Below are 12527 nucleotides of genomic sequence, written 5' to 3'. Positions count from 1 at the left end.
AAACACTATCCAATACAATGGTTATATAAAACAAAAGTCCCAAACCCAAAAACACACTTTCAGGAAGTGTTTTCAAGCCTTTTTTTAAAATGCATCGTTCGGCCAATCGCTATGTCCCAGGGGACAGAGTTCCAGACCTAAGAGCCCTTGATTCTTACAAAATAAGGCCCTACCCCCTTGCAGGTATATGTTCTGGGGTTGTTAATGCTATTACTGATTTACAATTCACTACAAATTAGCATAGCACTCTTCTCAATAGATCTCAAAGTGCTTTTTCAAAGGAATTCAATATCCTTCTCCCCGTTTTACACAGGGGCAAGCTGAGACAGAGGTGCCGTGACTTGATCCAACGTCACCCAGCTGTCCAGTGCCACAACTGGGAATGGAACCTAAGTCTCCTGATTCTGTCCGCCCACTGGGCCACACTGCCAATGGAAGGGAAAAAAACATTTTTGTATAATGATACATACAGAGCTAGTTATTCTGGTTCATATGCTGCAAAGATGTTTAGATGCTAGTTACAGTACTGAGCCTGGAGCATGCTTTCAGGTTAGAATGCATTTATCGTGGTGTGATCCCATCCACGCTGACGGGTTCGCCATGTTAAAACCAGTCTATTCAGAAGTGCTTTAAAATCCTATTTCAATATGCGTTAGGAAAGGGGTCAAGAGCTCAATATAAATGAGTCCCATGATGAATAAATTGATCACTGCTTTAAGCATATCTAAAATGTGTCACTGATCAGTAAGTATCTTACCCAATGTAGTACAATGCCGCTCAGAGTAGCTTTTATTTTGTATTACAGTCGACACCCTTGAGTTCTGCTGATGCTATAAAGGTACATATATCAGGTAAATCTACTGTTTGCGTGGTGTATGAAGAGTAGATATTAATAGGGGATATATTCTGATACATAAAGCAGTTGCATTTTTATGAATGTTTTTTATATATATGTACAGCATGACAATAACATTTGATACAACTTATAGTGAGTTTTTGAACCCAATATATATAATTATGGGGTTTACTTTAGGGATTTTTAAAAAAAAAAAATATCAACTAGTTGCCATTAATAACAAACAACTAAGAAAATCACCACTCATTAGCACTGCATGAACTTCATTGGCTGAAACTTTTTATTCCCCACAAAATGCAGGCTTGGGTCAACTGACACATTTGTCAAATTCATGTTGAATTCACTAGATTGTTTACATTGAAAAGCACAAAACCCCAAAAATAAATATGAAAAAAATCAAATGCTTTTTTTGACATTTTAAAAACAAATATTTTGGTTTTATAATTCAAAACAACTTTATTTTGAATTTACTTCAATTTTATCTTTTTTAAAAAAGATTAAAAAGCTCAAAATGAGAGAAATGTTTGACTTAAAGCAATTTTTTGTGTGTTTCAGTTTGCTGAAAGTTTTGAAACACATTGTTTCAGATCACCCTGACTTATTATTTTTTTTGGAACAGCCAACAACCACAAAAATCAGTTATTCTCACAGCTTTGCTCTTTATCCCCTTTCTTGTATTCTCCTACGCAGTAAGAGCTGTGTTGGGATGAAGTGGCAATACCTGGATATATGTAGCTGGGAATTCTGAATAAAAACAGTCAAGCAGCTGATACTCCTTTACACTAAGGCCCCTTTACCCTATCCTAGCAGTACGTTTACACCCAGTTTAAGGCATCCCTACACTATTAGAGCAGTGTAAATGAGAATCTTTTCCTGTCCTCATCACTGCATCAAAACTGGGTAGAGAAATGGCAGAACCTACCGCTGGAATTTCATCCCGAAGCTTGGCAAGTTACACTTTTTTTAAAACCAAGCACTTTCTCTTGGCAGGCTTTTCACTGGGACTCGGACATTTTGGATGGTCAGTGTTTTCCGGAGGAATGCAATTATTACTGATTTTCACATAATTGGAAGTACTCTTATACTGGAGAAAACTATAACATGTATGGAGAAGATTTTGTGTGTCAGAGTATTTTAGAATATAAGCAAATTGCAGGTTGCTAAGTAATTGACATATAAGGTAAGAGCAATAACCTCCCAGTGTGAATGGGTGCTTTTGGTGCCATCAATTTTCTCCCTGCAAAAAGTAATTATAAACCTGTCCTGTCCTAATATTGTCACCCATTTTCATAACTTTTAAGTCCAGAAGGGACATGATAATCTGGCCACATCTGCTGCATAACACAGACCATAGATCTTCACCCAGTGGTTTCTGCATCAAGCCTAGAATTTCTGGGAACTTTTACTGGAATGGATAAATCAGTTAATCCTTTACCGTGTAGTTCTCTGAAGCCAATGTATAGATGTTCTTAATATAAAACTACTTGCTTGGTCGGGAGGTAAATTGATAACTCTTCATTGTATGAACAGTAAATTGCGTGGCTGAGGAACAAAAGTGGGGGGGGGAGAGGTATGAAGAAGAGGGCTTTAACTACTTGTACATATAGCTATTACATATTTTCACTGTTTGAAAATCCCACCCGTGAACATTAGACACCGTAAACTGGTTATCGGTGCAGTTCTGCTAAAGACCACAAGCTGGTGCTGTTCTCATAGGAGCCCCAAAGTCCACCAGGGCTTTTTTATTTTTCTCTTCTAATTTCAGCGAATTCTCCTAAGTGATTTGCCACAAGGTTGTTTTTCCCCTAAAACAGAATGACGTGAAAAGTTTGAAATCAGGGTTTCTCAAACTATTAATTCCTGCATGGAGCTTTAGAAAAATAAATAGGATCTGGCTGATGCAACATGTCTATACAGGAAAGTGTAGGCTAGGAGGAAGGGTTTTACACACACTGACATACCCTGACTGCCCAAAAGACACAGCATATTTTGAAAGTATATTTTAAACATAGGGACAGGACAGCCAGCCTGTTAATTGTTCTTTCTGGACCATGACTCATTTGCACTCAGGACTTCGCAAAAGCTGTGAGTCATCTGTTGAATATTCAGTAGTATATATTCTGCTTTCAATAAACAGTTCTGCTTCTGAATGAGTGAGGAATAAAACCTTCCTTTTTTGTGTCTGTCTTTTTCCTGAACTTACCTCCCAAGGAAGCAGATTGAGCAACATTGTATTAGAGAGCAGATATTGCAAATGACGCACATTTCAAAGTCAGAACTGCATATTCCTTCTGAATAGCCAGCCAGCTCAGATGGTCAGTGTATATGGAGGCAGAGCTATGGCCCCACCTGCTCCTCTCTCCTCTCTCTCGTCTTTCCAGATTTGCTTCCGAAAGGCCCCAATTCCGGATAGCATTCCTATGCAAGAAAGAATTTAAGCACATGCTTAAATCCCATTGAAGTCAAGTGCTTTTCAGAATAAGGATGGAATAAGCATGTGCTTAAGTGTCTGCCTGAACCAGTGCCACAGTGATTCACCAGCTGGAAAATGCAAATAAAGCTCCAAATCTCAATCCTTTTAAAGTCCTTTCCTCTGGGCTTGCTCGTTATCCATCAAACAATAATTTTTTTAAAACTCCAATCAACTGACAAACACTGGTAAATAATTCCCGGAAACCTTCCCTGCACTTTAGCCGCCTAACAAGAGACAACACATCCTTCTTCTTTGAGCTAGCTTCTCCTTACTTTCATACTCCCACCAGTCAGCCAGGTGACCAGCCTGGACCTGTTAACCCTTTCTAGGCTGCAGTGCCTTTCTACAGTTACAGGGAGCAACTTGAGCATAGCCTTCCTCACTCCCCTGAACTCAAGAGTTGTGATTGTGATCAGCCATTATGCAGGTGGCTAAAGAGGCCATGGGAGTTGTTCCTCTCTTTCACCCCACCTCTTGCATGGCCACGTAAGGGCTAACAACAGTCTATCCCTTCAAGTGTGTAAGATCCAGAGAGAAAAGATACTGCAAAAATACAAAGGACTATTTTATTTTTATGAAGATGGAAGGGCTAGGGGCATTAGTATAAAATAGTAATAATGATATTTTTAGAGCACATTATTGTATAACATTCCATGTACAGCATCAAGCCATCGCCCCCAGGGCCTGTACATCTCATTAGTAGAGCAGGTCAAAAGTGAGATTGCAGAAGCTGTATTATTATAGCAGTGCCCCATAGCACCACATTAATTAAAGGGCTTTGTGGTGTTTCTATATAAATACCTATGTCCAGATTTTATAACAGCTGTAAAATTCACCTCCTTGCTGACACCGGGCACTTAAGGTCTCAGACTAGTAGCGTTTATGTCACTCAGCTCTTTGATTAAAGTAGAATTTTAAAAATCTCCCCTTATTTTCTGTTTTTGAAAACACTGTTTTAAAGCTTTCAGTGCTTTAAGATGCCGAATGATGGGTGCTCTGTAAAGTGGGAAGTAGTCACATCTTCTGAGTTAAATACAAAACAGCCAAGATATTTGAATTTGAAAATGGCTACAGTGAAAGGAATCAAATATGTTTTGTTTTGTTTGTTACCACTCCAGCATTAAAAAATGTCTTTGCTGATAAAGGGTCAGATCCTGACTGATGCTGAGGCTCTGCAGCTTCCACTCATTTTCAATGAGTTGGAGGGATATTCCTGGGCCCCCACAGGATTGCTTTACCCCAGCACAAAGGAGCCATTGAGTAGTAACCAAGAATCAGGCTCACTGGGAGGAAGGGCTATCAGCAGAGGGTGAAGCATAGCTAGGTAATGATCCATTGCCGAATTAGGGGGCGTACTCATATTGATTGAAAGACCGAGACCCTTTGGACAAGCCTTTCTGTTACCTCCCTCTAAGACACATGCCATACAGTGCTTGCAGATGATCAAGGGAGCCAGAATGGTGGTGAACATCTACCATGTGATGCAGAAACCGAGCAGTTATTTCAGCTGTTTTTTTCCAGCTTATGAGCAAGACCAGCCAGAATTTGGCTATTGAGTTTATTAACAGAAAGTGAAAAGTTTAAAAAAAAACAAACAAGGAAGAGCCTGTGTAAAGTAACTCCATATATAGACCTGTGTTCTCAGTTATACTAGGCCTGCTTACACAGTGCCAGAGGTAAATTACATGTACACTCACTTTAAGGACCCCGCACATTTTAAGAAAGGGAGAAAGAGTGATCCCAGTAACTATAGGCCTGTTAGTTTGACATCTGTCGTATGTAAGGTCTTGGAAAAAATTTTGAAGGAGAAAGTAGTTAAGGACATTGAGGTCAATGGTAATTGGGACAAAGTACAACATGGCTTTACTAAAGGTAGATCGTGCCAAACCAACCTGATCTCCTTCTTTGAGAAGGTGACAGACTATTTAGACAAAGGAAATGCAGTAGACCTAATTTACCTCGATTTCAGTAAGGCATTTGACACGGTTCCACATGCGGAATTATTAGTCAAATTGGAAAAGATGGGGATCAATATGAAAATTGAAAGGTGGATAAGGAACTAGTTAAAGGGGAGACTACAACGGGTCGTACTGAAGGGTGAACTGTCAGGCTGGAAGGAGGTTACTAGTGGAGTTCCTCAAGGATCGGTTCTGGGACCAATTTTATTTAACCTTTTTATTACTGACCTTGGCACAAAAAGCGGGAATGTGCTAATAAAGTTCATGGATGACACAAAGCTGGGGGGTGTTGCTAACATGGAGAAGGACCGGGATATCATACAGGAAGATCTGGATGACCTTGTAAACTGGAGTAATAGTAATAGGATGAAATTTAATAGTGAAAAGTGCAAGGTCATGCACTTAGGGATTAATAATAAGAACTTTAGATATAGATTGGGGACGCATCAGTTGGAAGCAACAGAGGAGGAGAAGGACCTTGGGGTATTGGTAGATCACAGGATGACTATGAGCCGCCAATGTGATATGGCCATTAAAAAAGCTAATGCGGTTTTAGGATGCATCAGGCGAGGTATTTCCAGCAAAGATAAGGAGGTGTTAGTACCATTATATAAGGCAATGGTGAGACCCCACCTGGAATACTATGTTCAGTTCTGGTCTCCCATGTTTAAGAAGGATGAATTCAAACTGGAACAGGTTCAGAGACGGGCTACTAGGATGATCCGAGGAATGGAAAACCTGCCTTATGAAAGGAGACTCAAAGAGGTTGGCTTGTTTAGCCTATCCAAAAGAAGACTGAGGGGGGATATGCTTGCTCTTTATAAATATATCAGAGGGATTAATATTAGAGAGGGAGAGGAATTATTTAAGCTTAGTACCAATGTAGATACAAGAACGAATGGGCATAAACTGGACACTAGGAAGTTTAGACTTGAAATTAGACGAAGGTTTCTAACCATTAGAGGAGTGAAGTTCTGGAACAGCCTTCCAAGGGGAGTAGTGGAGGCAAAAGACATATCTGGCTTTAAGATTAAGCTTGATAAGTTTATGGAAGGGATGGTATGACAGGAGAGCCTAATTTTGGCAATTGATCTTTGATTATCGCCAGATAAGTATGCCCAGCAGTTGGTGATGGGATGTTGGATGGGATGGGATCTGAGTTACTGCAGAGAATTCTTTTCTGAGTGCTGGCTGATGAGTCTTGCCCATATGCTCAGGGTTTAGCTGATCGCCATATTTGGGGTCGGGAAGGAATTTTCCTCCGGGGCAGATTGGCAGAGGCCCTGGAGGTTTTTTGCCTTTCCCTGTAGCGTGGGGCATGGGTCACTTGCTGGTGGATTCTCTGCAGCTTGAGGTCTTCAAACCACAATTTGAAGACTTCAGTAACTCAGGCATAGGTTAGGGGTTTGTTATAGAGGTGGATGGGTAAGGTTCTGTGGCCTGCTTTGTGCAGGGAGTAGGACTAGATAATCACATTGGTCCCTTCTGACCCTAGAATCTATGAATCTATGAATCTACATTGCCAGAGTGGTATAAAGCACCATTAGTGTAACAGTGAATCAGGCCCAGAGCAAATTTAAACTGGAAATAGTAAATCATCCTAAAAAGCTCATTGTTTTATATGTTGTCCCAATCCCACATTACTTGACCACAGTGGGACTTTTGGTTGAACAAGTAATAAAACATTATACTCAAGTATGGCTTTATACACACTTATAACCAAGTATGGCTTTACACACACACACACACACACACACACACACACACACAATTCTATTGCAGCCAATACCAATTTACGCCAGCTGAGGATCTGGCCCACTGAGAATAGTTTGAGACACTAAAAGAGACATTAATGCCAGTAGGAACTTTAAGAAGAGAAGGAAGTTTAGTAGTTGATGCTCGTGCCTGTGTTTTCTAATTTCTGCTAGAGAGTGATTATGCTGTATGTATGGTCATGGTAACAGAGACCCATAGAATCATAGATTATTAGGGTTGGAAGGGACCTCAAGAGATCATCTAGTCCAACCCCCTGCTCAAAGCAGGACCAATCCCCAAATCCCTAAATGGCCCCCTCAAGGATTGAACTCACAACCCTGGGTTTAGCAGGCCAATGCGCAAACCACTGAGTTATCAAAAAGTCATTTTTTGTTCTGTCATGGCTCTGGTACAACTTTGCAAAATCAGCAGTCCATTTGGCAGGCCTCTATTGTATATACAGTACAATAGCATACTGTGATACAGAGGACCATTGGTGATTCAATACTGTTAGCAACTCTTGGCAGGCTTGACATACTCATTACACCTAATACACTGTTGTCATGATATATAAGTTGGCACTTAATATATCACTGGAAAGTGAATAATTCACTGATCATTAATGTACTTGCATGATGTATATACAGGGTATGTACAAAGAGTTATTGATATGTGTTAAAATTGTGTTCTTAAAATGTATGTAAGCAATGCATAAGCACAGTCTGCCTTAGACAAAAGAAATCTATTTGTTTGTAGGACCAGCCCGGTCATCACACAGAAATAATGAAGACACATGTGCATAAAAGGGAAATGAAATAATTAACCTTGTGAATGGAGAAGAAAAACCTCTTAACTATGAAGAAGATCTGAACCTTAAATGATAAGTAATTGGATCAAATGATTGTATTCAATATTACTGTATTATAAAAGTGTATTAAGTAAGGTCTTTTCTTAACATAATTAAGATTAAAATAATCTGAAATGTATGTATTAACACTATCTGAGAAAATATAGATAATCAATTATATTTCTGCTTTAAAGTCTGTGACCAAACACAGGGAGAAACAGGTTTTCTTTCAGATAAAAGGGAAAGCAGATATTTCCTTGTCTTTAATGAAATTAAGCAAAGTGTGACCAAAAACAATCGAAGCCCCATTTACTTACAAATCCACAGGCAGGGAAGAACCGTGTGAGGTCATCCTGAGTCTGGTGACAAAACAGTGCATTTCGGAAGATATAAGGAGAAAGAAGAAACAATCTTGGAATCCATGGATAGGCTGAAGGGGACAGATCTCTTGCAAACTGAAAAGAATGGTGTGATGGGGCGTTTGCCCCACACTGGCAGGGAAGAGGTTAATAGAGCCCTAGGGAGGCTGCATGGGAAGCAGTCAATAGGAGAGAGGCTGCAAGGAGCAGCCAGTCAGGGCTCAGTGTGCTCACATAAAAGGAGCTGCAGGGCTAGAGTCACTCAGTTACTGTTAGGTGTTTGAGGAAAGAAGATTGTGTCCTGAGTAGACTGCAGCCTTGTAGCACCTTGGACAGAGCAGTGTAGGCAGGGATCTGCAGAGTACAGAAGGTGGGCTGCTGAGAGTGAGTAGGGACCTGTGGCTGTGGGGAAGTGACGCAGGGAAATGCAGCAGTACTTGAAGCAAAGAAACATAGTAGGCAACTGGTTCAGAGGGTCCCTGGGTCAGGACCTGGAGCAGTGTACAGGCTGGGTCCTCCTCTTCCCCTCCCCCTGCCCCACACTTGCTATGGGGGAAGTGGCTGGACAGCTGATGGTAGATCCCTGGGAAAGTGGGGGGCAGAGATGGTGACATGGCTGGAGGGCTGCATCATGAAGAGGCTGCTATGGTTCCTGGAGTGATGTGGGTCCAAAAGCAGCTGTGATGGTGGGTGAGGTACTGTCTGTAGAGGGTGTGCTGACCTATGAAGCTAATCCCCAAGACAGCCATCAGGAGATGCCACTGGTGAGTCACATCCCATCACAGATGGGCCCTTCAACCAAGGGTGCTGAAGTTTCTGAGAACTGAATATAAGTGGGAAAACCTGCTTATCCAAAGATCTTTCACCTTGGAAGACAAGGGAAACCAGTACCTTGTACTCTTGTGGAAGGTCTAGAATGAGAGACAGTCAGCCTTGGCTGGGAAGAAAAAGATTAGTAAGAAATCTATCTTGAACCAAGGCTGTTGCTTCTTGAATGAATTCTTATCTACTAAGTGTCTTTTTACTGTTGGTTACTTGTTCTACCTTCAATCCCTTTTACCTAGTATCACTTAATCTGTCCTTTTGTTAATAAACTTGTTTTGTTTTTTACTCAGTGTTATGTTTGAATTGAAAGGATTGTTAATGCCAGTTAAAGTGGTGAACTGTACTTTTGTCTCTTTAAAGGAGCGACAAACCTTTTATTACTTCCCTGAGTGTTCCAGGAGAGGGTTAGACACTTCAGGACAGATGGTTTTGGGGAAATTTGAGATTGGCAGTGTGATAAAGAAAGTGGATTACTAGCTCCCTTTGATGGACAGCCAGCCAGCCAGTTAGCTATACAATCCCTCTTGGTAAAGCAAGTCAAGAACAGCTACCTTTAAATGGTTAAAGTCCCCCAGATAAGAGGGGGAAAAAAGTAGGCACTTCCCAAAAAAAGCCAATGGGAAGGCTAGAACTTTTTAAAATGGGGAAAGAACTCTCCTTTGGCCTGTCTCCCCTGGAAAGAGGGGAACAGAGGGCTGTGTAAGGCTTGAACTAGGTTTGAAAATTCATCAGATCATACCTATAATTATTGATTTGAAACCTCTCAAATGTGGAAGTAAATTAATAATGTTTGGGAAGATGTGACCAGGTTTATTTCTGTTAAGGCCTGTGAATCTCCTCTGCACTAACCCCAGATGTTTTCATTTGCTTGTAACCTTTAAGCTGAACCCTCAAGAAAGCTATTTTGGGTGCTTAATTTTTGCAATTCTTTCTTTTTAAGATCTAGCAAAAAGCTTAAGTTCCAGATGTATTTTTTCCTTTTTGTTTTTAATAAAATTTATCTTTTTTTAAGAACAGGATTGGATTTTTGGTGTCCTAAGTGGTTTGTGCATGTTGTTTGATTAGCTGGTAGCCACAGCTAATTTTCTTTTTCTTTCTCAGCTCTTCCCCGTGTGTGTGAGAGAGGGCTTGAGGGTACCCCACAGGGAGGAATTCCCAAGTGCTCCTTTCTGGGTTCAAAGGGGCTTTTTGCATTTGGGTGGTGGCAGCATTTGCCAAGACAAGGTCAGAGAAGCTGTAACCTTGGGAGTTTAATACAAGTCCGGAGTGGCAAGGATTAATTTTTAGAATCTTTGTGGGCCCCCCCACCTTCTGCCACTCGAAGTGACAGAGTGGGGATTTGGCCTTGATAGGGAGTTTCACTTCCTCACTAGAAGGGTGGTGAAGCACTGGAATCGGTTACCTAGGGAGGTGGTGGAATCTCCTTCCTTAAGGTTTTTAAGGTCAGGCTTGACAAAGCCCTGGCTGGGATGATTTAATTGGGGATTGGTCCTGCTTTGAGTAGGGGTTGGAATAGATGACCTCCGGAGGTCCCTTCCAACCTGATATTCTATGTGTTGGGATCACCCTGCAAATAGTAATCAAAGCTAGTGGAGACCAGGGTGGGGCTGTTGCGTCATAGGCAGACAGTTGGGGTCAGCATGGTAAAACCAGGCTGTGCCACACACACAGTCCTGGAACTGCATGCTTGTCTACTGTCTTCCGTGTCCAGGCGGTGAGCCACAGCGGCAGAGCATTTAAGGCAACCAGGATTACAGGAGAGGTGGTGACACAACCCTTCACTGGTCTGGGTTGAACCCCAAAACTTTTCAGTCAAAGCCAGAGCTGCTTGGGAGGGGCAGAAGGGTCAGTTTGCTCTAGGCCCCCTATTTGGGGGCCCCCAAAATGATGGCAGAGTGGCTGGGCCAAATCTGGGTGAGACCTGGCACAAGGGGTCACAACACCATTCATGTTTGGAAGCTGCCATCAATAATATGGGAAGCAACTTGCTAGGCCACAATCCTGCTGCTGCTGGAATAATTGTCCTAGACCCAGGTGACCTGCCATGCTGAGAGCTGAGTAAGAGCAGGGTCAGGGTACAACTCTGTCATAACATTTTTTCCCAGATCTGGACCTTAGCGTCCAAAATATGGGTGTTAGCATGAATTCCCCTAAGCTTAATTACCAGCTTAGATCTGATAGCGCTGCCACCAATCAGGAATTTTTAGGGCCTGATACCCTCTGGTCCCCCACAAACCTTCCCTGGGGGACCCCCAGACTCAGATGCCTTGAGTCCTACAACAAAGGGAAATAACCCCCTCCCCTTGTTTCCTGGTTACTTCCTCCCAGGCTCCCCTCCCTGGACGATCCTAGGAGATTCCCTGCTTCCAGTCCTGGAAACACAAGTACCGAGAGAGCTAATCTCTCTTCCCCCTTACCCAGAGGGTATGCAAAGTCAGGCTTAGTAAATCTAACACAAAGAGATTTTCCCCCTGACTTCTTCCTCCCACCAATTCCCTGGTGAGCTGCAGACTCAATTCCCTGGAGTCCCCACTAAAGAAAAACTCCAACAGGTCTTAAAAAGAAAACTTTATAAAAAGAAAGAAAAATACATTAAAAATAGTCTCTGTATAAAGTGAAAATATACAGGGTCAATTGCTTAAGAAAAAAAAAAGTGAATAAACAGCCTTATCCAAAAAGAATACAATTCAAAACACTCCAGCAACTACACACATGTAAATACAAAAAAACAATATAAACCTATTGTCTTACTATCTTTGTACTTACAACTTGGAAACAGAAGATTAGAAAGGCAGGAGATAGAAAAATCACGCTCAGAGCCGAGAGGGCACAGACACAAGACACAGAACAAAGAACTCACACCCAAAACTTCCCTCCACCCAGATTTGAAAAAGTCTTGTTTCCTGATTGGTCCTCTGGTCAGGTGTTTCAGTTCCCTGTGTTAACCCTTTTACAGGTAAAAGAACATTAACCCTTAGCTGTTTATGACAAACTCCCACCGGCAGCAGGAGCAGAGCCAGAGCTCAGGGAGATGCAGGACCAGGACTGCCCCCTTAACACATGCAGGGCATAGTCCCTCTTCCCCCTGTGAGGAGAGGGGTGACACCACAGGCCTGGGCCCTCTCTGACCTTTCCCCGCTTTTTAAACTCTTTAGTCTCTGTTGTAATTTATTTTTTTTGGAAGAGTGGGGTTGTGGTTTGCCCCGGACCCCAAAAATCTTTGTGCAGCCCTGTCAATCATCTTTCTTGGTAGTTGGGAAAGAGATGTCAGATATGTTTCTGTTGCCAGGTCTGTCCTCAGACATTTCCTTTGAGGCAATGCCTGATATTCTCTCCTAATGGGGGACTGATTTAATGAACTAGAATGTGTGCTGTGTTATCTGTGGGCTCAGTCATGAGATCCTTACTCACATTACTGAGTTCTTACTGTTGCAAGGAGTCCCACTGACTTCAT

Source organism: Gopherus evgoodei, chromosome 1 (genome assembly GCF_007399415.2).
Source record: "Gopherus evgoodei ecotype Sinaloan lineage chromosome 1, rGopEvg1_v1.p, whole genome shotgun sequence".
NCBI classification, from domain to species: domain Eukaryota; kingdom Metazoa; phylum Chordata; order Testudines; family Testudinidae; genus Gopherus; species Gopherus evgoodei.
Note: the sequence above shows the minus strand (reverse complement) of the source record.